The following is a 25,158-nucleotide window of genomic DNA, read 5'->3' on the forward strand; positions in this document are numbered from 1 at the left end:
AGAATTCTCTCATGCTGCCCACACTCTCCGGGTCTGTAAGGACCTTGACAGTTCCTTTGTTCTTTTTTGTCTTTAACATTTCTTTAGAACACAAGTTCTTATCTCAGGATCCCTGTAACTCTCTCCTGTATAAATAGGACCTCAGTCACAGCAGCACTTGTTATGAATGTCTCATATCCTTTTAACACCTCTCTGTCCATGACCTTTCTAAATTTATCACATTTGTTTTAAGCAAACTTACATTGTTGTCATTCTCCTTCCTAGCCTTTGTTAAGGCCTGTTAGTGGATGGGCCTCACACTTGCGTTCTTGCCTATTGTTCTTATTGGGATTACTCGGTCAATCTACTGCCCTGACCCCTGGGTCTCCATTGGACACATTAAGCCCATGGCCACCTTTGACCCCTTCACAGTGACCAAGGCATAGTTTTTTCCCTTGGTCTGTTCACAACTTGGAGCACAGCTCCTGTTTTCAAAAAGAGCTTTAAGAACCTCCTGTGTATAGGATGAGTAAACAACAGGTCCTACTGTATAGCACAGGGAACTATATTCAATATCCTGTGATAAACCATAGAGGAAAAGAATATGAAAAAGAATATATGTGAATAATTGAATCACTTTGCTCTACAGCAGAAATTAACACAATGTTGTAAATCAAATATACTTCAATAAAACTAAAAAAAAAAAAAAGACACACCAAGAATTAATACTCAACAAAGAAAGACCCTTCTCTGGGTTCAGGCATCTTCCTCTAGCGCAGGGGTTCTCAAACTCCAGGCTGCATCAGACTTACCTGGAGGGCGCATTGGACCATGGATTGCCTGGCCCCACTCAAAGAATTTATGATGTTCTGACATAGAGCCCATGAGCTTGCATTTCCGGTAAGTTCCGGGTGATGGCCATGCTTCTGGAACAGCGACCCACTCAGAACCAGTGGTTTAAGCAGTACCGTTGTCTCTGGAGCAGAGAAACTTGGTTCGTAGCACATGTGCCTCTTCCCGACTGGGTCACAGTGTCACAGAGTCTTTTATCCATTGGCCTCCAGAGTCAGGGGCATCACATGCCCAAAGGTACCAACATGTCCTGATGCAGAGGAGATGTCCTTTCCCAGGCCCTGTGAGTCAGAGATGCAGGAAGAGTCTTCTAAGTGGAACCTTATGTGTATGTGGTGAATAACAGCCCAAAGAATAAGACCCAGTTTTTACATGTGAAACTTTGATTACATCAGTTACAAAGTACGGGTGTGTCATTGCTTTAGTTTTATAGCTGGAACTCCTGTGACTATGGCAGTCAAACACACACACACACTTTTTTTCACACTCACATACACCCAATTAACCAAAAATAACTGGGGACACATACCCACTCCAAAGCAATTCCATACAGGGAACTACTTTTAAAAAGACAGTAACTTTTAAAAAGTTACACCCTCCAAATAAAATTAATAAGTCACAAAACAGTCAGATGCAACAGGTAACTTTAAAACACACACCAACAAGTCACAAACTGTTGAAGGCATCACAAACCACAAGTATCCTGGCACAAGTTGTAAGTCCATATTAATTCTCCATCATTTAACCAGTGTTTATTAGGCGTTTACCATATTCCAAGCCATCTTCTGCAGCCAAGGATGCACTAATTAAAAATGCAAACTCTCAAAGTCCCAATGTTCTAAAAGCAAATTAGTGGGCCATAAAATGGTAAAGTGAACTAGAATAGAAAACGATAGACACCGTCAAAGTTCATCACATGTCATAGGGTCAGTGATGTAATATGTATTTCTTACTGTGGGTCAGGGGCAAAAACATTTGAGAATCTCTGGTCCTTGCCAAGAGTTCCTTCAGCCTCTGCTCCATTACTTGTGGGGAGGAAAGCTACTTCATCCAGGCAGGGCACCTTCAACTTCAGGAGCTGAGAAGAGTCACATCCATGTGGGAGGCAGGGGTGACAAACAGGGGGTCAGAGTCATCTGTGGGCAGTCTTCAACATGTGTCTCCCTCACAATATTTTGTCTTTTGGAGTATTGTCCCCCATTAAGTTGATTTGGGGAGTGTCCCCAGTGTTTTGCTTAATCTTGTACCTATTTGGGGCTTTCATCATCACATAAATACCAGGTATAAAACTAACGCATTAACACATCTGTGCTCTATAACCTCACGTCATTAAGATTTCTCATGTAAACAACAGGTCTTATTTTTCAGCTGCAGTTCACTATAAGTAAAATGCTGCACTTTTCTCCTTTTTCTCTTGGGGCCACTCAAGGCAGGGTCAGGGAAAGGCCTCCTTGGCTTCCATCCATAGACCGTGTCCTGTCTCAAGCTCCATGGAGCTCTTGCACTGTGCCTGAGTGAAGGCGAGACCATCCTAAACCACCAGGACAAGGATTCTTAGCCCAACCTGCCCTGAGCTGACTGGGTTATCTCCTCATCCATTTGGCAAGACTCCCATCCCATAAGACAGAGCAGTACCCCCTCAGGTCTGGCTGAGGACAGTCCAGGGGCTGAGCACCACTGTCCTCTGGGAGGCAAAGTGACTTCTAGGACACCCCAGGGGAGAGGGCAGTGGCAACGTTTTGTTCAACTGACCCTGATAAGAGCTCCAGTGATGTGGAGATGGTGAAGGTGGAGACTTGAATGGACACATTTCAGAAGGGGATGGAGCAGAGTGGGCCTAAGCCCACGACCTGGATCCAGAGGTCCTGCCCACCTGCTCTGAAGCAGTCCCTTCTTTCTCTTCTCTAACTGCCATAGACTCACTGGAATCAGATTCAGTTCTGAGTTCAAAGATCCTCAAGGCAGCAAGGGGACCAAGAGGCTGTCTGATCCATCTCCTCATCCAATGCAGAAGACACTTTAATACTTTGGCCAAAAAGTTCATCTGAGTTTTTGTACCATCATATGGAAAAGTCTGAATGAACTTTTTGGCCAACCTAGTAGAATCCCTAACTAGTCATTGTCTGATGGTTAAACACTTCTGGTGGTGAGTAGCTTATTACCCAGATGGCACAAGTTCAAGGAATGTTAGAGCCACCACACATACAAAAAGAAAAAAAAAAAAAAAACAGGAGAATTTCAAGTCAAACTGTGCATTGTCAGCCCACTGCAATGTTAGAAATGCCTTTCTGAAGACTTCCTCACTCTAAAAGTCATCATTTGTTTCCACGTCCTGTTCCTAGCACAGAAATATAATTCGCTGCTCCATATAGTTGCTCCAAATAGCTGCAGAACCACAGGGACTGGTGGTCACCTCATTTCAAGATCAGATAAATACTGCATTTACTCAAGAAGAGGTTTAAATCACCAGTGATTGTGCAGCTCTGCCTAAGGCCACTAGGTGGCGCTGACATAGCACATGACAGACATTACTTGCACTTAGGCTGAGAATCAGATCTCCTTTAAAAGTCACCACGCACAAAAATAAATAAATAAATAAATCAATAAAAGTCACCACGCACACTTTGAGCTGCAATTTTCACAAGCTTATTTCATTACTACATTACTCAAAGGTATACAAATAAAAAATCTATACACCATATGGTTACTTCATAAAAATAAAAATTTTAAGTATAAAATAGAAATGGAGCAATAGAATTCAACATAAGTTTAACGTGGTGGATAGTGTCATCCTGTCAGAACTAAGTTGGTAATTTCTACTTTAATTGGACTAATGTGCATTCACACTTTGAGGGGGGTCTACTGTTTATGGACGTGAGTCTACAAATACAATAAAGTGAAGTCGCTCAGTCGTGTCCGATTCTTTGTGACCCCATGGACTGTAGCCTGCCAGGCTCCTCCGTCCATGGGATTCTCCAGGCAAAAATACTGGAGTGGGTTGTCATTTCCTTCTCCAGGGGATCTTCGCCATCTAGGGATCCAACCCAGGTCTCACGCATTGCAGGCAGACCTTTTACCCTCTGAGCCACCAGGGAAATGAACACTTTAGAGAACAAGCACGACGGATCATCATTAAAATCATTTTCAAAATTCTTATATAAAAGTGTACTCATTTTAAACTATCAACCCATTCTTTTTTTATTTTTATTTTATTTTTCTTTATATTGTAGTGGTTTTTGTCATACATTGACTTGAGTTAGCCATGGATTTACATGTATTCCCAATCCCCCCTCCCACCTCCCTCTCTACCCGCTCCCTCTGGGTCTTCCCAGTGCACCAGGCCCGAGCACTTGTCTCATGCATCCAACCTGGGCTGGTGATCTGTTTCACCCTAGATAATGTACATGTTTCGATGCTGTTCTCTTGAAATATCCCACCCTTGCCTTCTCCCACAGAGTCCAAAAGTCTGTTCTGACATCTGTGTCTCTTTCTGTTTTGTGTATAGGGTTATTGTTACCATCTTTCTAAATTCCGTATATATGTGTTAGTATACTGTAATGGTCTTTATCTTTCTGGCTTACCTCACTCTGTATAATGGGCTCCAGTTTCATCCATCCATTAGAACTGATTCAAATGAATTCTTTTTAATGCCTGAGTAATATTCCATGGTGTATATGTACCACAGCTTCCTTATCCATTCCTCTGCTGATGGGCATCTAGGTTGCTTCCATGTCCTGGCTATTATAAACAGTGCTGTGATGAACACTGGGGTGCACGTGTCTCTTTCAGATCTGTCAACCCATTCTTTGATGAGCCAATAATTTGAAGAATGCAATCTCATTAACTGAATGTACTCATATCCCATTCTACACAATCTTTTGCAGTTTTAATTCATTATAATGCTAATTATCTTTGAAATATCCTCCTAAAAGAGTTATATATAAATATAAACCGTTACAATTACTATTAACATTTTCCTTGTGCTTCTCAGCCAATGAGAGCTGGTCAGACCCTGGGCAGCAAAAACTACCAGATCCCCTCCATCCTTCCTGATAGCCCCATGATGTGCAGATGCATAGCTGCTTCACCCCTGCTCTGGAGGTCCTTCTAGCTCCAAGGCCCCACCATAGCTGCCTCCACCAACTTTTGTTTCAAACACCACTGACCCCAGAGCTACGAGCCTCTGCAGCTGGTCTCATCTGTGAGGCCAAGTATCTGGGTTCCTCTCCTACCTTGACTCAGCTTGGCTCAACAGCCTTAGTTCTGGGCCTTCAGAAGCAGGGTCTGAAAGGGGACTGGGCAGAACTGCATCAAATGCTGGGAAATCAACTGAAAAGTTAGGAATCCACGAGAGGGGTCCACTCACTCCCAGTCTCTGAAAATTAAAGGATAAGGAGAGTAGTCCCATCAGCTCACCTGAGCTATTAGTTCTTTCCCATGGTGCTACTGTACATGTGAGGATGTGTCCAAGCGTCTGTTGAAAAAAGTTTCCCAACTTCCCATTGTAGTTTCAACATTCTTGCTGAACTTTTGCATTGGGAATTCATCTGCACTAACACAGATTAACTTTTCAAGTGTGAGAAACTGCTTAATTCCAAGTGAACCGAAATATCAGCCCTGAAACAGACAAAATAGCCTGCTGTATCCCGTACAGAAAAAAACAAAAACAAAAAACCTTGTAACTTATGCAAAGCTCTTCATTCTCACCCAAGAATTTCTCCCAAAGGGGGTTTTCAATGAGCAATGTTTGCCAGCCTACTGTTTTCCCCAAGCTTGGCTCCTAGAGATAATGGTATTAGTAATGACGGCTACCAGAGTGGTTGGGTCGTGTGGAAATGGAAAGACACACACACACACACACACAAACTCAAAGGGTCACTCTTCTCATCAGGAAGTAGAACCAGCTTAAAAACCCAGGTGGCGCTGGTGGTAAAGAACCTGCCTGCCAATACAGGAGACAGAAGAGACATGTTCGACCCCACGTGTTCGACCCCTGGGTCAGGAAGATCCCCTGGAGGAGGGCATGGCAACCCACTCCAGTATTCTTGCCTGGCGAATCCCATGGACAGAGGAGCCTGGAGGGCTACAGTCCACAGGGTAACAAACAGTCAGACACGGCTGAAGTGACTTAGCACATAGAAGCCCAGGGTACTGGCCTGAAATGCAAGTGTTTCTAGCAAATTCAGAGAAAAACCACAGAGACTAAGCTCTCAGAATGGTTCCCATGTATAACCCCACCTGTTTCAGCAACTGAGTAGCTATGCAAACAACACCACCTGGCCCTAACATTTAGGTTCTAAGGGGAAGATCCAAACAGAAAGGGGGCACGGCCGTACTCATAATATATGGAGGCAAACACCAGACCCAAATGTCCCCACTCCAACCCAAGAGGTAAAAACCTGAGTGAATCTAACACACAGTTGCAGAAAAGTTAATACTTTTCTCTACCAAACACAAGAAAATCTTGTATGTTTAAAATCAGTGACTTTTACTCTATGTAAATTACATCTCAATAAAGACTGGGTCAGCCCTGAAAAGTGAACCTTACTCCCTCTTACCCCTAAGCCTCCTGTTTCTTCCAAATCCCAGCTTCATCCTACTAGATCTGGTCACTGGCATCCTTTACTTCGCCTTTGAAGCATGTATTATTTTTAATTAAGGACAGGTGTATGTCTTTACCACGAGGTTCTCCTTCAGCTGTATGCTCCATGGATGATGCTTGTTCATCACCGATGAGCCCAGGACGCTACCTCTCTGTCCTTAGAAGGTGAAAAGAAGAGGACTCTGAATAAATACTGGTCTGGCATTTGGGTCAGTTTCCAGTGCAGTCTGTATTTGTTCTTGAGACTCAGGGCTTCTAAGCATGCTTTTGGAATTCAATAAAGTCTGTTTGCCTTCAAAGGATGTATTCATTCACACATTTACTCAAATGTATACAATGAGGTCCACAATCAATAAAGCTGTTTCAACCACTTCAAAACTTCCTGTATCCCTTTGCGATCAATCCCCTTCCTCTGGATTCCATTTGATCCAGGCCACGCTGATCTACTTTCCGACACTCTAATTTTGTCCTTTCTTAGAGTTTATGTAAATGGAATCTTACAGTATGTAGTCTTTTGTGTCTGACTTCTTTCATTTAGCATTAAGCATTGAGGAGTCCACCATGTTTTTGCATGTATTGGTTGTTCATTTCTTTTTGTTGCTGTGTAGTATTCCATTGTATGAATGTACCACAATGTGATTATCAAGTTACCAACTGATAGACACGTGGGTTGCTTCCAGATTTTGACTGTTATCAATAAAGACACTATGGCTTCCCTGGTGGCTCAGAGGGCAAAGCGCCTGCCTGCAATGGAGAAGATCCAGATTCAATCCTTAGGTCAGGAAGATTCCCTGGAGGAGGAAATGGCAACCCACTCCAGTATTCCTGATTGGGAAATTCCATGGGCAGAGGAGCCTAGCAGGCTGCAGTTCATGGGGTCAAAAAGAGTCAGATGTGACTGAGCAGCTAAGGAAACTAACACAACAAAGACAGTAAGAAGATGCCTGTCTTGGTGTAGACGTGTTTTCTCAAAACTAGAACTAGGGTGAGGCAAGGAAGACTCCTAAGGTACAAAATTTAAGGAGATACCAACTTTCAGGTCCTCCAAGTCAACCCTGGGAATTAAATTTTGCTTTCTGGGTACCTATATCGTGTTACCTAATCTCATCCTTGCTTTTCATTTTTTTAGCACTGTTGAGTCAATATTTGAGTAGAACAGTGAGTTATATGATAAGTGTACATTTAAAATGATAAGAAATTGCCAAATTCCCAGAGTGGATGTGCCATCTTCAGTACCTCCAGCAATGTGTAAAAATTCTGGTTGCTCCAAATCCTTCCCAACAATTGGCATTTTTGGTCTTCTTGTGTTAGCCGTGGTAGGGTTGTGTAATGTGTGATTTTAGTTTGCATTTCTCTAATAATTAATGATGTAAGCACTTTTTCCACCTTTCATGTGCTTCTTTGCAATTTTTCCTTCAGTGAAGTGTCTTTCAAATTATTCATTCATTTTCAGAAGTTGTTAACCAATGGCTTCCTTGCTTGTCATTAATCTTTCATTTTTGTCAGTTGTTCTGCCAGATCTGGACTCTGTTCTTTAAGCCTATCTGGCTTCAGCTTTTTACCAACAAGCTGTACAAAATTGGGGTATGAATTCAGTTTTTTTAAAAAAGATTCACAGGTCTGATTTTTTTGTATCTTTATCTGTCAGAAACAGATTTTTCTCTGCTATATACCTACTTTTCTATGGTCTCCCTCTTATATGCCTAGCTGCCACCCAGGGATTTAGATGATTTATTTTGTAACTTGGGTCTCATGCCTTTTAGATTGTCATGCTTCCAGATTCTTTCCCCTTTAAACTTCCAGGTGCTGACAGCCCTGAACTCTGATCTCCGGTACCTTTAGCTGGAAGGACTGTGGTTTCCCAATGTTGTGATCCATAACCATAACTGGGGCTTGGGGCTGCGGGGTCATGAGGCAGTGCCCTTGGGGGTGAAGAAGGAATTCATAGGGCCTGGACTCCATCTGAGGCCTGTCCGTGCTCGGCCGCCTCTCCAGTGGACTCTGAACCCTCTGCTTAGTGCCTATGGGAACGACAATGGAAGGATAAGACCCCCTCCGGGCAGGGGAACCTTGAAGATCATATCCAGGTTACTCATCGCCTAAGAGAAAACAGACACTAATCACCCCTGCCTCGCTCGGACAGTATCTATCGGAATGTAACCACAGGTTTATTGGTTATTAACTGGTTGGAATGTAACCACGGGCTTATTGATTATTAACTGTTTGAACACATAACACGTGAATGATGGGGTTATTGTGATTGTATTTACCCTTCCTTTGTAAGTCTCAAGGAATTTGGGGTGGTGGGTTCAGACACGTATACATGGGGTATAAAAGCTTTTCACAAATGCTGGTTGGGGTCCTTGGCTAAGAGGACACTCTGCCTTGGGCCCGCCAGTGTAATAAACTGCACTCCACTATCTGCATTGTCTTCTGAGTGAGTTTGTTTCCCGGAAAGCGTGGCTATAACAGGGGCACTTCTCCCGAATCTGATGACAAGCTTAAATTACAATGAAGTAATCATAATTCACACAAAAATGGAGTTAGGTTTGAGGATCTGGTGTCAAACATGTTTCTGCACTACTAAAAACCTGAACTTTCTTCAAACTGTACCAGACCCAAGGACACCACCAGGAAATTCAGAATATCTGCCAGATGCAACCTTATGGTCTTAAGATCTCTCCTAGTAACCACGCAAACTTTTCATACCTCAACCAGTCCTTACTTAACCAGCACCCTTACTTCTTGCCAACTTTGATTATAATTCTTGAGAACTCTTGTAACTAACTATAACCTTGAAGGTTTTGACTTCATAAACCTCCCCCATTAGTTGTTTCATGGAACATAAATTCAAGTACTTCTTTTTTGTGTGTATATTTCTTTAAATAACTTTTTTCTTTTGCATTACGGTTTATTACAAGATATTGAATATAGTTCCCTGTGATAGGATCTTGGTGTTTATCCATTCTCTATATAATAGTTTGCTTCTGCTGGTCCCAAACTCCCAATCCATCCCTCCCCTCAGCCCCTCCCCTTTGGCAACTGCAAATTTGTTCTCTAAGTTTGTTTGTTTCTGTTTTGTAGATAAGTTTATTTGTGTCATATTTTAGATTCCATATGTAAGGGATATCATATACTATTTATCTTTATCTTTCTGACTTACTTCATTTAGAATGATAATCTCTAGGTCCATCCATGTTGCTGTAAGTAGCATTATTTCATCCTTTATTATGCTAAGTAGTATATATATACCAGATCTTTTTATCCACTCATCTGTTGACAGACATTTAGGTTGTTTCCGTGTTTTGGCTTTTGTGGACAGTGCTGCTGTGAGCATAAGGGTGTGTGCAGGTATGTAGCTATAATACCCATTTTCTTTTTCTGCTTCACTTGCTACTTCCTCTTCTTATGTTCCCTATCTTTCCACCTCTTTCTCTCCCTCATCCATTCCTGGCCCTTTACTCCTCCAAGTCCTCCTTTCTGGGCTAGAGGTTAAAGGCACAACAGTTTCAAGCACTTCTTGAATCTGTGTTTCCTAGGCTGCAGTCCTAACAAGTCCCCAATAAATACCTTTTTATGTCAATCAGATCTCCATTTCTAAAGTTTTGGTTAACAACTCTTTCACAGTTTCTCTATCAGCCCAGCCCCAGAGTCTTGGTCTGAGGCTCTGAAGAGTTCGAAGCATTCAGACCCCAGGTTAGGCAGCTGCCAACACAGAAGGGAAAAGTCCCTATAGAACTCTTAGGAGAGGGCTTGGTACCTAAAAAGGGTTAGTAAATGTTAGCTGTCATTACAGCTAATCCTCCCAAATCCTGCAAGAGTTTATCATCCCCATACTGTTGTTGTGGAAACAAAGGCTCAGAGGTGAAGTAACTTGTCCAAGTCCCCCAGCCAGTCACTGGTGAGCAGAACTTCGTCCTTTCCATGAAGGAGGCACAGAAACATTCCAGGCTGCCTTCCTCATGTCCCCAGTGGAAATGCAGCTCTCCGACTCCAAAGCTCTCAGGGCTTCCAGTATAGAACTTACTACAGTGCGACTAACACCGCGGTGACGCCCTTGAGGGCAAGGCTGCTGCCTTACTCATCTTTTGTGACCTGGGTTGGAGCCCTGAAAAAGGCAGGGCTGGATGTGAGCCTGCATCTGGGTTGTTAGAGGAAGGAATGAAGATGACTCCAGATTTCCAGCCTCAGTGAGTGGGAAAAGGGTGGACCAGTTGGCCAAGACCCGAGGTTGGGAGAGGCTGATGGCTTGGATTTGAGAAGAAAGTGGGGAAAGGAGAGATATAAGGTTAGGTTTGGGCAAGTAGTGATGGAGAGACAGGGACCCTTTAATTAGGATTTGGAGCTGTAAAAATCCACACGTGGCTTCCCACCCGCTCTCCACATGGATTGGCTTGTGACCTGATGTCAAGGTCCTTGCCCTGGACTCGTTGCTAATGGGCGACACGAGGCACACCCAGGAAACCAGTGTTACGCAGCCACCTTTCAGAGCCCAGAAAAGGGTTTCTGGCCATTGTGGTGGGGATGAGGAGTCCTGGAACGCAGGGATGAGCTGGAGGAGGAACCCACCACAGCTGTGGTGAGGGGGCACGATCTCTGGGGAAACAGGACGAGAATAACCGCTGAAATGCCCAGCACCAGCCCCTGTGTGCTGCCTTCTCTCCTGTGTGTGTGCGAAGGTGAGGGTGGGGGCGGGGCGGGGGGGGTGGGGGACGCGGACGGGAGGGCTGGGGGGCGGGGGTGGGGGTGCCTAGGTGGGGGATGGGAGGTTGGGGTGGGACTTCGCCTCCTGCCACGTGGACACCCTCACGCTCACACTGTCCTTCCTCCCTCTCCTGTTCTCCTCACCCCAGCAGACCCTGTGTGGTGGGGGTAGGGGTGGGGGCCGGCGGACCACCACTTTCCAGCCCATGGGGGACAGTGGCTGGGTCTTGCCAGCTCTTTCCCAGCCCTCAGACAACACGATCAGATCCCCTCCTCCTAGGCCTGACAGGCAAACCAGGCACCCACCTCTCCGTGTCTCCTGGCTGCCCCCAGCCCTCACCCTCTCTCCTGAGCAGGATGACAGTGATAGAGCCAGATACCCAGAAGTGAAGGGTGTCCCCTCTCCCTCCTTCCGGGGCTTCTGGCCCTGCTCCCCGGTCTCCCCAGCTCCTCTCTCCTCTTTCACCCAGCCCTGCCCCCCTGAGTGCCCTCAGCTCTCCGCCTGCCTGGCACTCCCTCTGCTGTGGGAAGGCCCAGCAGCTCCCTGCCGTGGCCTGGCCGCTGGGAGCCCCTGTGGGGCAGGGGAAGCTCGGCTCCTGGAATTTCCCCGGCCCCTGGCCAGCGGGAAGTCTGCCCTTGGAGAGGGAACTTTGCTCTTGGCCTCTGGCCAGCTACTCAGCCAGACCAAAGTTCAGGGGAGGTGCCTGGGGACTCCCGCTGATCTCTCCTCTTCAGGTTCGGGGTTCAGGCCTAAGAGGCCCAGAGAGCAGCCCCAGGTCAGGGTGGGGACCGGACGGAGGCACTGGAGGGCGGTGGGGGGAGCCCCGCATCAGCCCACGCTGGCTTCGGTGCCCCAGGCTGCGGAGCAGTGGGGAGGGGGCTCCCTGGACGTCTCTCCTCTCCGGGCTGGCTGTGTGTGCCAGGCGGGTGCGGCCTGGGCACAGAGCCCTGATAAGGGGCCGCAGCCCCGCCGCCCCAGCCCCGTGGGCTCCTGGTGGCCCGGAGCAGAGCGGCGCGCGCGCAGAGTCCGCCCCCCCGCTTGTCCTGGTCCTGACACATCCAGGAACCAGAGGCAGGAAAGGAGGTGCCTGGAAGCCTTTCTCTGGTGCCTCAGTCTCCCTCCCGGGGCTGTGGCTGATGGAATGGGATAAACCCTGCGAGTGAGGTTAGGGGGAGAGCGGCCTCCTTTCCCAGGGGCTCTGGCGGGCAGAGGCCCCCTCTCCTCTGGGAATCTCTCTTCAGCTCTTGCTCCCAGGTTGCCCTGTTCCCTGGCTCCAAACGAGCCCCCAGGGACCCCTCAGCAGCAAACACAACAGGGAAAGAGCAAGAGCCAGCCCCGGGGGAGCAGGGTGGACGACACGGGCGACTGTGCACACTCCCCCCGCCCACCCCTCCGCGTCCCCAGCTCCTCCGCCCCTCAGACCCGGGCGGCGGGGGCGGCGTGCCCTTTCCAGAGCTCTTCCTCAGGCCGGGCGGGCTCAGCCCGCAGCTCGGGCAGAGGTAGGAGCGGGAGGGGAAGGCGGAGAGAGGGAAGGAGGAGACCAAGCGGGCAAGCCTGGGGGGAAGGAACCACCGCGGGGCGGGCGCTGGGGTCGGAGTCAGGCGGGGCAGTCCTGAGGGCCGAGACCGGGGAGTTTCCAGGGATGAGGGGAGAAGCGGCGCGCTGGGCCAGCGCCCAGCACACAGGGGCTCATTAATATAAGTAGAAGGAACCAGTGTACCATGGAAGGGGGTCTTTGGTAGGGGCAGACAGATCTACCTCAAACAGCTCACGTTTCATGCAGAGAAGTGGTTGTGCTACTGACAATAAAATGGGGTTTCATTGAAAGGATCACATTTCTGATGAGCTACCGTAGGTGGGAAGTGGAGAGGAAGGTGAGGGCTCATGGGAAGAACAGAAAATAGCTTGTTCTCCTGCACACACTGTACCACAAGCTGGCGTTCAGTTTACCTACATCAGCAATTCCCAGTGTGCTTCATCAGTGTGCTCCAGACCATCCGTTCTGAGAAATACTTCCCAAGAAAAGAGATGGGACACAAATTCACAAAAAAATTGGGAAATGTACAGACTGGTCCCTTCTGAGATATTCACAATCCCTGTGGTAATAATCCTTGTGGGAACAATCCCTGTGGGAACATCAGTTTAAATTCTTTAATCTGTTATGTCACAAGGTACATAACCATGGGTTTCCATGTTCCTTCTTCTTTTTTCAAGCAAAAGCCTTCCTGAGCTTTACTAAATTATTGTCTGAGTCAAGTTATAACATGCTTTGGAAAATGCCAACTTACAAGGTAAAGTTTAACTCTGAGCATGACATCCAAGTCTAATCTCAAACATGCCCGACATTTCACCCATTCCATGCAGTTCCCTATTTGCTCACAGCTCTTTAAGCTTCTCCTCCCGCGCAGCTCCCCATGTCTGAACTTCTTGTTGCTGCGGTGGATCAGTCACTCAGTCGTGGCCAACTCTTTGCGACCCCACGGACTGTAACACACCAGGCTTACCTGTCCTTCACTATCTTCCAGAGTTTACTCAAACTCATGTCTGCTGAATCAGTGATGCCATCAAACCATCTCCTCTGTTGCACCCTTTTCCTCCTGCCCTCCATCTTTCCCAGCATAAAGGTCTTTTCTAGTGAGTCGGCTCTTCTCATCAGGTGGCCAAAGTATTGGAGCTTCAGCTTCAGCATCAGTCCTTCCAACCATTATTCAGAGTTGATTTCCTTAGGATTGACTAGTTTGATTTCTTTGCTGTCCAAGGAACTCTCAAGAATCTTCTTCACCACCACAGTTCCTCAGCAATCAGCCTCCTTAATGATCCAACTCTCACATCCATACATGACTACTGGAAAAACCATAGCTTCCTCTATACAGACCTTTGTTTGCAAAGTGATGTCTCTGCTTTTTAATACACAGTCTAGGTTTGTCATATCTTTTCTTCCAAGGAGCCAGTATCTCTCAATTCAGTTCAGTTCAGTCTCTCAGTCATGTCCTACTCTTTGTGAACCCATGGACTGCAACACACTAGGCCTTCCTGTCCATCAAACTCATGTCTATTGAGTCGGTAATGCCATCCAACCATCTCATCCTCTGTCATCCCCTTCTCCTCCTGCCTTCAACCTTTTCCAGCATCAGGGTCTTTTCAAATGAATCAGCTCTTCACATCAGGCGGCCAAAGTATTGGAATTTCAGCTTCAACATCAGTCCTTCCAATGAACATTCAGGACTGATTTCCTTTAGGATGGACTGGCTGGATCTCCTTGCAGTCCAAGGGACTCTTAAGAGTCTTCTCCAATACCACAGTTCAAAAGCATCAATTCTTCAGCCCTCAGCTTTCTTTATAGTCCAACTCTCATATCCATACATGACTACTGGAAAAACCATAGCCTTGACTAGATGGATCTTTGTTGGCAAAGTAATGTCTCTGGTTTTTAATATGCTATCTAGGTTGGTCATAACTTTTCTTCCTAGGAGTAAGCATCTTTTAATTTCATGGCTGCAATCACCATCTGCAGTGATTTTGGAGACCAAAAAAAAAAAATAAATAAATAAAATTTCTCACTGTTTCTACTGTTTCTCCATCTATTTGGCATGAAGTGATGGGACTGGATGTCATGATCTTTGTTTTCTGAATGTTGAGCTTTAAGCCAACTTTTTCACTCTCCTCTTTCACTTTCATCAAGAAGCTCTTTAGTTCTTCTTCACTTTCTGCCATAAGGGTGGTGTCATCTGCATTTCTGAGGTTTTTGATGTTTCTCCTAGCAGTCTTGATTCCAGCTTGTGCTTCATCCAGCCTGGCATTTCTCATGATGTACTCTGCATACAAGTTAAATAAGCACGGTGACAATATGCAGCCTTGACGTACTCCTTTTCCTATTTGGAACCAGTCTGTTGGTCCATGTCCAGTTCTAACTGTTGCTTCCTGACCTGCATACAGATTTCTCAAGAGGCAGGTCAGGTGGTCTGGTATTCCCATCTCTTTCAGAATTTTCCACAGTTTATTGTGATCCACACAGTCAAAGGCTTTGGCATAGTCAATAAAGCAGAAATAGATGTTTTTCTGGATCTCTCATGCTTTTTTGATGATCCAGCAGATGTTGGCAATTTGATCTCTGGTTCCTCTGCCTTTTCTAAATCCAGCTTAAACATTTGGAAGTTCATGGTTCACGTATTGCTGAAGCCTGGCTTGGAGAATTTTGAGCATTACTTTACTAGCATGTGAGATGAGTGCAATTGTGCGGTAGTTCGAGCATTCTTTGGGATTGCCTTTCTTAGGGATTGGAATGAAAACTGACCTTTTCCAGTCCTGTGGCCACTGCTGAGTTTTCCAAATTTTCTGGCATATTGAGTGCAGCACTTTCATAGCATCATCTTTCAGGATTTGAAATAGCTCAACTGGAGTTCCATCACATCCACTAGCTTTTGTTCATAGTGATGCTTCCTAAGGCCCACTTGACTTCACATTCCAGGATTTCTGGCTCTAAATGAGTGATCACACCATCATTATTATCTGGGTCGTGAAGATCTTTTTTGTATAGTTCTTCTGTGTATTCTTGCTACCTCTTCTTAATATCTTCTGCTTCTGTTAGGTCCATACCATTTCTGCCCTTTATTGAGCCTATCTTTGCATGAAATGTTCCCTTGGTATCTCTAATTTTCTTGAAGAGATCTCTAGTCTTTCCCATTCTATTGTTTTCCTCTATTTCTTTGCACTGATCACTGAGGAAGGCTTTCTTATCTCTCCTTGCTCTTCTTTGGAACTCTGCATTTAGATGGGTATATCTTTCCTTTTCTCCTTTGCTTTTGGATTCTCTTCTTTTCACAACTATTTGTAAGGCCTCCTCAGACAGCCATTTTGCTTTTTGCATTTCTTTTTCTTGGGGATGGTCTTGCTCCCTGTCTCCTATACAATGTCAGGAACCTCTGTCCATAGTTCATCAGGTACTCTGTCTATCAGATCTAGTCCCTTAAATCTATTTCTCACTTCTGCTGTAAATCATTAGGGATTTGATTTAGGCCATACCTGAATGGTCTAGTGGTTTTCCTTACTTTCTTCAATTTAAGTCTGAATTTGACAATACAAAGTATCTTTGGCCCAGCTCAAGTGCTCCTCTCCACATTCTGCCTGTGTGTGTTGTCCACCCTACACCACTGTGTGTGTTCCATCCAGCCCTGTGTCTCAGTTGCCTTGTTTTGTTTTGTCTGGGCCCCTCTGGACCTGCTCCTCTCAGGCAGATAGGAAGTATGCTCACTCTGCATCCCAAGTCTTGTCCCATGCTGCTTCACTGGTGCTTTACCAAAAGTTTTACTTTTGTTTTAGGTTTGAAGTATTCATTAACAAAACAAACTGCTTGTCACACACAATAAACAATTTCAATATATAATAGAGGATTAATGGACTTAATTTCAATATACAGTCAATGAAAGAAGAGAAATAGAAACAATAGAAAAAAGTAACAGCACATGCATCACAAAATTGGGCCAACCAACATGCAGACTTAGCTCTGGGAAGTCCCTTGTTAACCACAGTCTGGAGTCCCAGTTGGGAAAAGGTCCCAGGTGATGCATCCATCCAATGGACAACACTACAAATTGCAGTTTATGAGTTTGCTCAGCTTATAGTCCCAGGCTGCAAACTGATACCATTATCAGTTTGAGAGCAAAAAATATAGCTCTGGTTTTACCTTAATCTTTTTACAATGCTGTTTGCTTCACATTGTGAACCATAGGATTTTGTTAGACTCCGGCAGGGTTGTTCAGACCTCCAGGGTCTAAAGAAGTCCAAGACCACTCCCTTTCTTATCTAAAGTGCCTCCTGACTTGCTGTGCTTGCAGGCAGGCACAGAATCCAGGCAGTGTCCAGGCAGGTCAGGAACAAGTTAGAGGCCTGGTCTCCTGCTTCTGAAGCATGAACAAGATTCCTCCCACAGGTGGAGCCAAACAGAAAGGATTCTGACAGCTCTGCATCTGCAGCCTGGGGACAGGACACCAGCTGCTCCCTCCAGTTACACCCTCCCCTCTTGGTATCTTTAGTAGCTTCATCTCCATGGACACCTCTCTGCCTTCAAACTGCCAGCAGTCAGCATCCTAAACATGAATGGACTTCTCTAGTGAATAATTTTCAAAGCTATGTATAAATAGTTCAGAAAGGAAAAATACAAGCACTTAATGGTCATTTGGGCACATGTTTAAACTTACTTGTAGTGGTAGAAATGCAAATGTAATGTGTATCAGGAACTATAAAATGTTCATGCCATCTGCTCTATTGCCTGTATCTGGGAATAAATCCTAAGGGAAAAACCCAAACATTGGAAACATTTTATGCTCCAAAGCTGTTCACAGTATTCTTTGTTAAAGACCTTTTTAGTTGTGAAAAACAATGCTGGAAGAACATAACAATTAATGTATAGCTTAATGAATTATAAAGAAACATCCACATAAGCACCACAGGTCACTAGATAGAACACTCCTGCACCCCAGGAATCCCTGTGTCCCCTACAAATCACAAGGTTCCCATCCCTAGAGATAAGCACTTCCTTGCTTTACTCCAGAGTTTGCCTACTTCAGTAGGCATCTGTGAACATGGTGAATTACTTCCTCTGTTTGGAGGGTTCACAAAAATGAATGCACAGAGTTTGTGTTCTCTCCTCTCTGGCTTCACCCAACATTAAAAGAGCCTTTTTCTCACGTCCCTTGAAGCCAGGTGAATGTATCCGTGCAAACCAGGTAGTTATGAACAGAACCAAACATTACATTACCAAACTATAACATTCTTCCATGTTATAGGATTGCATGGAAGAATGTGTATAAGCTCCTAGCACAATGCCCTGTATGTGGTGTGGACTTAATACAGTTTTATTCTCACCTTCCTGCTATGACTTGGGTCTAACTGCAGATCAAAACAGGATTCTGTCTGCTCCCACCCTCAGTACTGATCTGCTTCCTCTCCTGCTACCGCTAATTCTTTTTTTTTCCCCACTAATTCTTACCAGCATCTAGAAACTGAGTTCTGTCGCCCTGGCCACCAGTGACAGAGCAGTCTCAGCGTTTTATCTTCTGCTGTTCACACAGCTCCCATCCTCCGAGAATTCCTTAGGATGTTCTATGAACAGGACAAAGCCAACCCAGGCAGAACTGACCCCTCTGTCTCCTACTCCTCATTCTTCACTATATCCTTCATTTCAGCAATAGTTGTAGTGATTTAATGTAGTAATTAAATTTACATGATCTAATTAAATCATTACGTAGTAATGGTTTAATCTGTATTGCAGAGGAAAAAGGAAGAAAATACTCAGTCTTTTTGGAAATCTTTTTTAAAGAAGTGGAGGCAAGAGAAAAAAATCTGGAAAATGGAAACAGATGAATGTTCAGGGTTGAAGCATAGGGATGGTGGGGAAGCAGGGAAGCTGCCTGCTGGAGAGGGGCAGTGGTGGGCAGAGTGGAACCTGAAGAAATAGCCCTGGTGCCTTTGGTTTTCTGTCCTTTAAGAAAATCACTGTTGTGAACCCACTGCTCAGTTTCCAGGGTCTTGTGCCCTTTTGCAAAGTGGTTCTTTTGTGATTGCCACTATTGTATATCAGGTTTCAGGGAGAAAGTCCTTGAAAATTCCTATAGGAAAGGGGGCAGGCTTTATCGTGGAAACTTAGAGAAGTTGGCCAAGAACAAAAGAGGAAGGGACCCTGTCTCTCTAATCATCACTTGGAAAGGAGTGGCCAGACCTCAACAATTTGCTCGACACACAGATGGGAGCTGTGCTCCAGAGGAAGGACTCAGATCTTAGGTCTTTCCCACTTCTTACAAGGCAAGGGGTGAAAGCGGGCTTGACAGTAAGGGGATAGAAAGTAAGAGCCTGCATTAAGTGCCAGAAATTTATAAGCGTTTTCTGGGGTTGCAAGCAGCCTAGCACCAGTGTCTTGGGGGATGTGGGACATTTGTAAGCCCTCTGTCCCATGGATAGAGCTCAGGACCTCATGGGACATTGACTGTGGGTGCAGACTCTCCAATTGCAAGTTCAGGTTGTCACTGTGATTCTGACCAACTGGCTTAAATCAAAAGATCCCATGATCCCCTCCTTAGGTTCAATTAATTTGCTAGAGTATCTCACAAAATGCAGAGGAACATTTTACTTAGTAGGTTACCAGTTCACTACAAAAAGCCATAATTCAGGATCAGCCAGATGGAAGAGATGCATAGGACAAAGTACGTGGGAAAGATGCATGGAGTTTCCATGATCTTGCTGGGCATGCTACTTACCCTGATTTCTGTGTTCATCAACCCAGAAACTCTCTGAACACGTTTTATTTCATTTTGTTTTTACTGGAAGCTTCATCACGTAGTCATAATTGGTTAAATAATTGGTAGTAGGCAACTGATTCAACCTCCAGCCCCTAATGCTGGGAAGTGTGACTGAAAAAGTCTCAATGCTGTAATCACATAGTTTGTTCCCCTGGAAGCCAGTCCCATACTTAGGTTCTTTCTAAAAGTCATCCCGTCAACATAAGACACCTTCTAAGCTCTCCAAACTTTGGAAATTCCAAGCGTTTTAGGAGCTTTGTGCCTGGAATGGGGATGAAGATTAAATATGTACTTCTTCTTATAAATCATAATACCATAGAACACATGAATACAACAGACTGAAACTAGTATCAGTCTGAAGTACAAAAATCACTGGACTCTAGAGTAGTTATTTCGATAAATTCAGGAAAAGTATTTTACAAAATCCAATAGCTTTTTATAGTAAATACAGCCAAAAAACAAAGAATAGATAGAAATTCCTCGAACTGATGAAGCACATCAATGTAAAATCTACATCTAACATCATACTTAATGATGAAAGACTGGATGATTTCCCCCTAAGGTCAAAAACAAGACAAGGATATCTACTCTCACCACTTCTATTCAACCTTGTCCTAGAGGTTCTAGTTAGGGTAATTAAGCAAGAAATGGGAATATAAACCATCATAAATAAAGAAGCAAAACTATTACAGTCTGCTGATAACATGATTTTCTACATAGAAAATCTTAAAGAATTCACTTAAAAGCTATTATAACTAATAAATGAGTTCAGCAAGGTCAGAGCATGCAAGTTTAATACACTTTTCTAAGGAACATAATATAGCCAAAATAATCCTGAAAAATAGGAGTAGGAGAACTCACACTTCCAGATTTCAAAAGTTATTAAAAAACAACAATAACAAAGATAACATGGTACTGGCACAAGGACAGACATAGATCAATGGAATAAATTGAGAGTTCAGGAATAAAACCAATACAATGAACTAATTTTAACAAGGGTGCCACAACTACTCAATGAAAAATGAAAAACCTTTTCAACAAATAGTGCTCAAAAACTTGGATAGTTTTGTGCCAAAGAATGATGTTAGACCCTTACCTCACACCAAGCTGTGCTTAGTTGCTCAGTCTTGTCCGACTCTTTGCAACCCTTTGGGCAATAGCCCATCAGGCTCCTCTGTCCGTGGGATTTTTCAGGCAAGAATACTGGAGTGGGTTGTCATTTTCTAACTCCAGGGGATCTTTTCAAACCAATAATCAAACCCACATCTCCTGTGTCTCCAGCACTGCAGACAGATTCTTTACCTGCTGAGCCATCAGGGAAGCCAAAAATGCAGTCTAGCTGATCCTTAAATTATTTCTATGTTTAAAATAGAATTACCCTATAACCCAGAAATTCTTCTGGGTATGTGCCTAAGAGAACTGAAAAGATACATTCTCAGAAACCTGTACACAAATGCTTGTGCTTAGTCACAGTCGTGTCCAATTCTTTGCAACCCCATGGACTGCAGCTCGTCAGGCTCCTCTGCCCATGGGGATTCTCCAGGCAAGAATATTGGAGTGGGTTGTCATTCCCTCTTCCAGGGGACCTTCCCAATCCAGGGATCAAACCCAGGTCTCCTGCGTTGCAGGCAGATTCTTTACTGACTGAGCCACCAGGGAAGCCCACACGAATGTTTATAGCAACATTATTCATAATAACTAAAAGGTAGAAACAACTCAAATGTCAAACAGTGGATAAATAGATAAACAAAATGTTACACACACACACACACACACACACACACACACACACACTGTCTCTCACACACACACAGACACATACACACACACCTTGTCACTGCTACCCACCATCTCTAAGTCCTAGAAACTCTGGACTTGTGGGGGAGGCAAGGCAACCTAAACAGTTCAACACAGCGAATATAACCACCCTAAATGAAGAATGGGGCTTCCCAGGTGGCTCGGAAATAAAGAATCTGCCTGCCTAGCAGGAGACATGAGTTCAGTCCTCAGACCAGGAAAAGCACCTGGAGAAGGAAGTGACAACCCCCTCCAATACTCTTGCCTGGGAAATCCCATGAACAGAGGAGCCTGGTGGGCTACAATCCACAGGGTTGCAAAGAGTCAGACATGACTGAGTGACTAAATAACAACAAATGAAGAATGAGGAGGTGGACCCCTCTGTTTGTGACTCTACATATTCTAGGAGGGGAGGTGCATCCTGCTTGGACAAGGACAGGTCTCTCTGGCTGAGTTCTTTACAGACACTTCCATGATGCCTTTCATAGTCCTTGAGTGATGGCTTCATTTCAGCTGGAACAAAGCAGCTTCTTTATGGAGGAGTTATAGAGGAAATCAATCATTCAAATATATTTTTAAAAGTACATTCGCACTGAATACATTTGCTTAAAGTTACCACATCATCTGAAAAAGAAATTTCTTAATCAATTAAGCTTACTACTCTTGAATGTGTAATTCCTGCCACTATACACTTTAAGTAATCTCTTCCAAATAATTTGCATGTAGCTGTTAGTCTTATCTGGAGAAGGAAATGGCAACCCACTCCAGTGTTCTTGCCTGGAGGATCCCAGGGACAGGGGAGCCTGGTGGGCTGCTGTCTATGGGATCCCACAGAGTCGGACACGACTAAAGCGACTTAGCAGCAGCGGTGTTAGTCTTATCAAAAGACTTCAAAAAATTTATTTCTTGAGGAAGCATATGAACTCCTTTTGCTGATGTCAAACTGACTACAAGAAGACATTTCCAGACATTTCCCAGCAAAAATATTATCTTAATAGTTGCTGGAGGTACAGTGGTAAACAGAAGAGACAGGAACTCACAGTAACATAAACTAAGGAAAGAAAATCTAAACTGAAGAAGAATGCAGTGATATGACAAATTTTAAGATGGGTCTTAAGAGAAAGTAAATTTGCCATATCATTCTCCAAGAGAGTTATGATTTATAATGTACATTTTAAATTTGCTTTATAGGTTACAAACGTATACAGAAAAATTTCTGCTTCACTTCTACTGAGTATTCAACAAAAACCAGGTTTAAATTCTAGCAGCAAATTCAGTTTCAGAAATTATGGGTTTCAGCATTGGAAGTGAAGGAAATTCAATCCACCTAGTCCACCTTCTATTAAAAGGGGAATTGTTTGCACTTTCTATAGCAGGTAAGAGTCTCCTCCTTTAGGTGAAGAAAGTGGGTTTGACATCACAAGGGGTTTTTGCTATACTTTCCCTTAAATCCTCCTTAGGCTTGTGCTCAGGAAGAAAGGGCTTTTCTTGGCCCTCTATCCCCCTTTCCCATGGCCCTAGTATCTGTGTCCCTTACTTCTTGGTGGTGACCAGTTATAGGGTTTCCTATGTGCCTTTGTGAAGACAAGAAACACAGAGAAGGTGCCTTGGAGATTGAGTGCCACAATCTCTGATCCACCTTACCCAACCCTCTGCCAAGGGCCCTGGGGCAGCCTTGTGACTGAACATGGTTCTCAGACCCACAACAATCTTCCTTCACACTGTCTTGTTTAATCTGCTGCTGTCAACCAAGAGAGTTCCATAAAACATCTTCCAATTTTAATTGCCTTGTTGTGTTCTTAGCCATGGTCTCAAATGAAACAGCAGATAGTATGAATGTATTTGTTAAAAATTACTTTGGCTGTGTATAACAGAAATACCTCAATGATTGTGGCTTACAGATAATAAAAGTTTAGCTTTTGCTCAGACAAAATGAAACAAATCTAAAATGTTGTATATCCATACAATGGAATATCAAGTCATAAAAAGAATGAAATACTGACACGTGACATGACATGGATGAGCTTGAAACATTATATTACGTGAAAGAAGCCAGATCACCAAAGACCATATACTGTAGGGTTCCTGTCATATGAAAGTCCAGAGTGAGGAACTCTACAGAGACAGAAGGTAGATGAGCAGTTTCTTAGGGTCTGGAGAGTGCAGGGAAAAGAAGGGAAAACAAATGATAGCTAAAGTGTATGAAGTTTCTTTTTGAGGTGATGAAAGTATTCTAAAATTGACTCTCAATGGCTGTACTTATCTAAAAATATACTCAAAAGTCATTGAATTGTGCTTTTTAAGTGTAAAATGTACATCTCAGATTTTAAAACGTGATTGTATTTGAAGTGTAGAATAAGAACAAGTGCTTTGGAAAGAGGCTGATCTGATTTGTCATTCTACTCCTCTCAGCCTCACTTTTCATCTGGAAAGTGGATATAATGGTCATACTTTCCTCACAGACTTTGAGAATTAATAAAGTATTGCTTATCAAGAGCTTAGGCTCAGAGCCGGGTACCTAGGAAGGAAAACGCATAGAGCAAATATCTGAGGCATCAAAGCCTTTTTAGACACCTGAAAAGAAGCTTTGTTAGAACAGCAGATTTTAGCCTTTATGTGTGGACAGCAATAGCAAATGAGTCAAAAATATTTCAAGGCCCAAAATGTAGTGACACTTAGGCAGAGAAATTAGAGGTAAATATTTTTCCCCAGGTTGGCAGGAGGTAGCGGCTGTTCTATTGCTGAGATTCTGATAAAGGATCCTCTTAGATCTGCCAGCCCTGTAGAGCAGGAAGGTAAGTGAGCTGCCCCTCTCCCCGACATGTTGCTAAGCAGAAGGCTCATGGGAATGAAAGAGTGGACAGGACAGCGGAATTTTTACATTAATGAAATATGCAGAGGCTAGCTGTCCATCCAGGTCTTGATGAGAATCAGAGGAAGATAAAAGCAGATGGATGGAGTTAGCCCATGGGAGAGTCATCCTGGCAAGAAAGGCTCTTCCTTCATCCATGTGGACAGACTTTGAGGAGTCTGGCAGTATATGTCAACATCATTTGTGGGGTCCCATGCACTCTGAAGGCCAGTGGGGAAGAAAGCATTCACTTTTTAATGGGGTTGGCATCTCAAATAATGGTGGTGGTAAGAACAAGACCTTTCTAAACAAATCCCTGAGTGGGATGCAGGGTCCTCTGCCTCATTATTAGTCTCTTTTTTCTCTGATTGTTCTTTCAGATGGTGAGGCCAGCAGGAAGTATGCATGCATTTAAAACTCCATACCAGAGACTGCAACACTAGAGGTGATCATTTATTCAGTTACCTCCTTTTTTCTAATGCATGTGTGAAATAATTGCATTTCTTGTTTTGTTACCTGCTTATTCCAGTCTTATGACCACAAATATATAGATGCATCTCCTTTTATTTATTGCATTTCACTTCATTGCATTTTACAAATACTGTGTTTTTTTTTTTACAAATTGAAGATTCATGGCAATCCTGCATTAAGAAAACCTATCAGAGTTGTTTTCCCAATAGCATTAATTTTAAATTAATTTATGTACATGATCTTTAAAGATATAATGCTATTGAACCTTTAATAGCTATAGTATAGTGTAAGTATAACTTTTATATGCACTGGGAAACAAAAAAATACTGTGTGACTTGCTTTATAGTGTTTGCTTTGTTGCAGTGGTCTGGTACCCAGCCCACAATATCTCCAAGGTATGTCTGTATAATTTATTTTGCTTATCCATTTGCTTTGATTTAATGGCTTTTCTTTCTGGTGAATGAAAAATCCAGTGTTTGTGAGAGCAAGTGAGTTACTGATGCATATCTACTGATGCATTTTTATTTCATTGTAAACAAGTTTCTGTGTCCCAAATTTAAAATGTAGAAATGAGCTTGTGAAAAACTTAGTATCTATCCTCAGTTAT

The 25,158-nt window shown here is 43.9% G+C and overlaps 1 long non-coding RNA gene across 3 annotated transcripts in view; it reads left to right on the top strand.

The window, feature by feature from the left end:
* Positions 1–10,895: 10,895 nt before the first annotated feature.
* Positions 10,896–25,158, top strand: part of LOC122676714 — a 99,831-nt gene continuing 85,568 nt past the window's right edge. For all 3 annotated transcript variants that reach the window (XR_006335633.1, XR_006335635.1, XR_006335634.1), the window contains exons 1-2: positions 10,896–11,112; positions 24,461–24,525. This is a non-coding gene — a long non-coding RNA (uncharacterized LOC122676714). The remainder of the gene's footprint in view (positions 11,113–24,460; positions 24,526–25,158) is intronic.

Source organism: Cervus elaphus, chromosome 20 (genome assembly GCF_910594005.1).
Source record: "Cervus elaphus chromosome 20, mCerEla1.1, whole genome shotgun sequence".
Taxonomy (NCBI): Eukaryota; Metazoa; Chordata; class Mammalia; order Artiodactyla; family Cervidae; genus Cervus; species Cervus elaphus.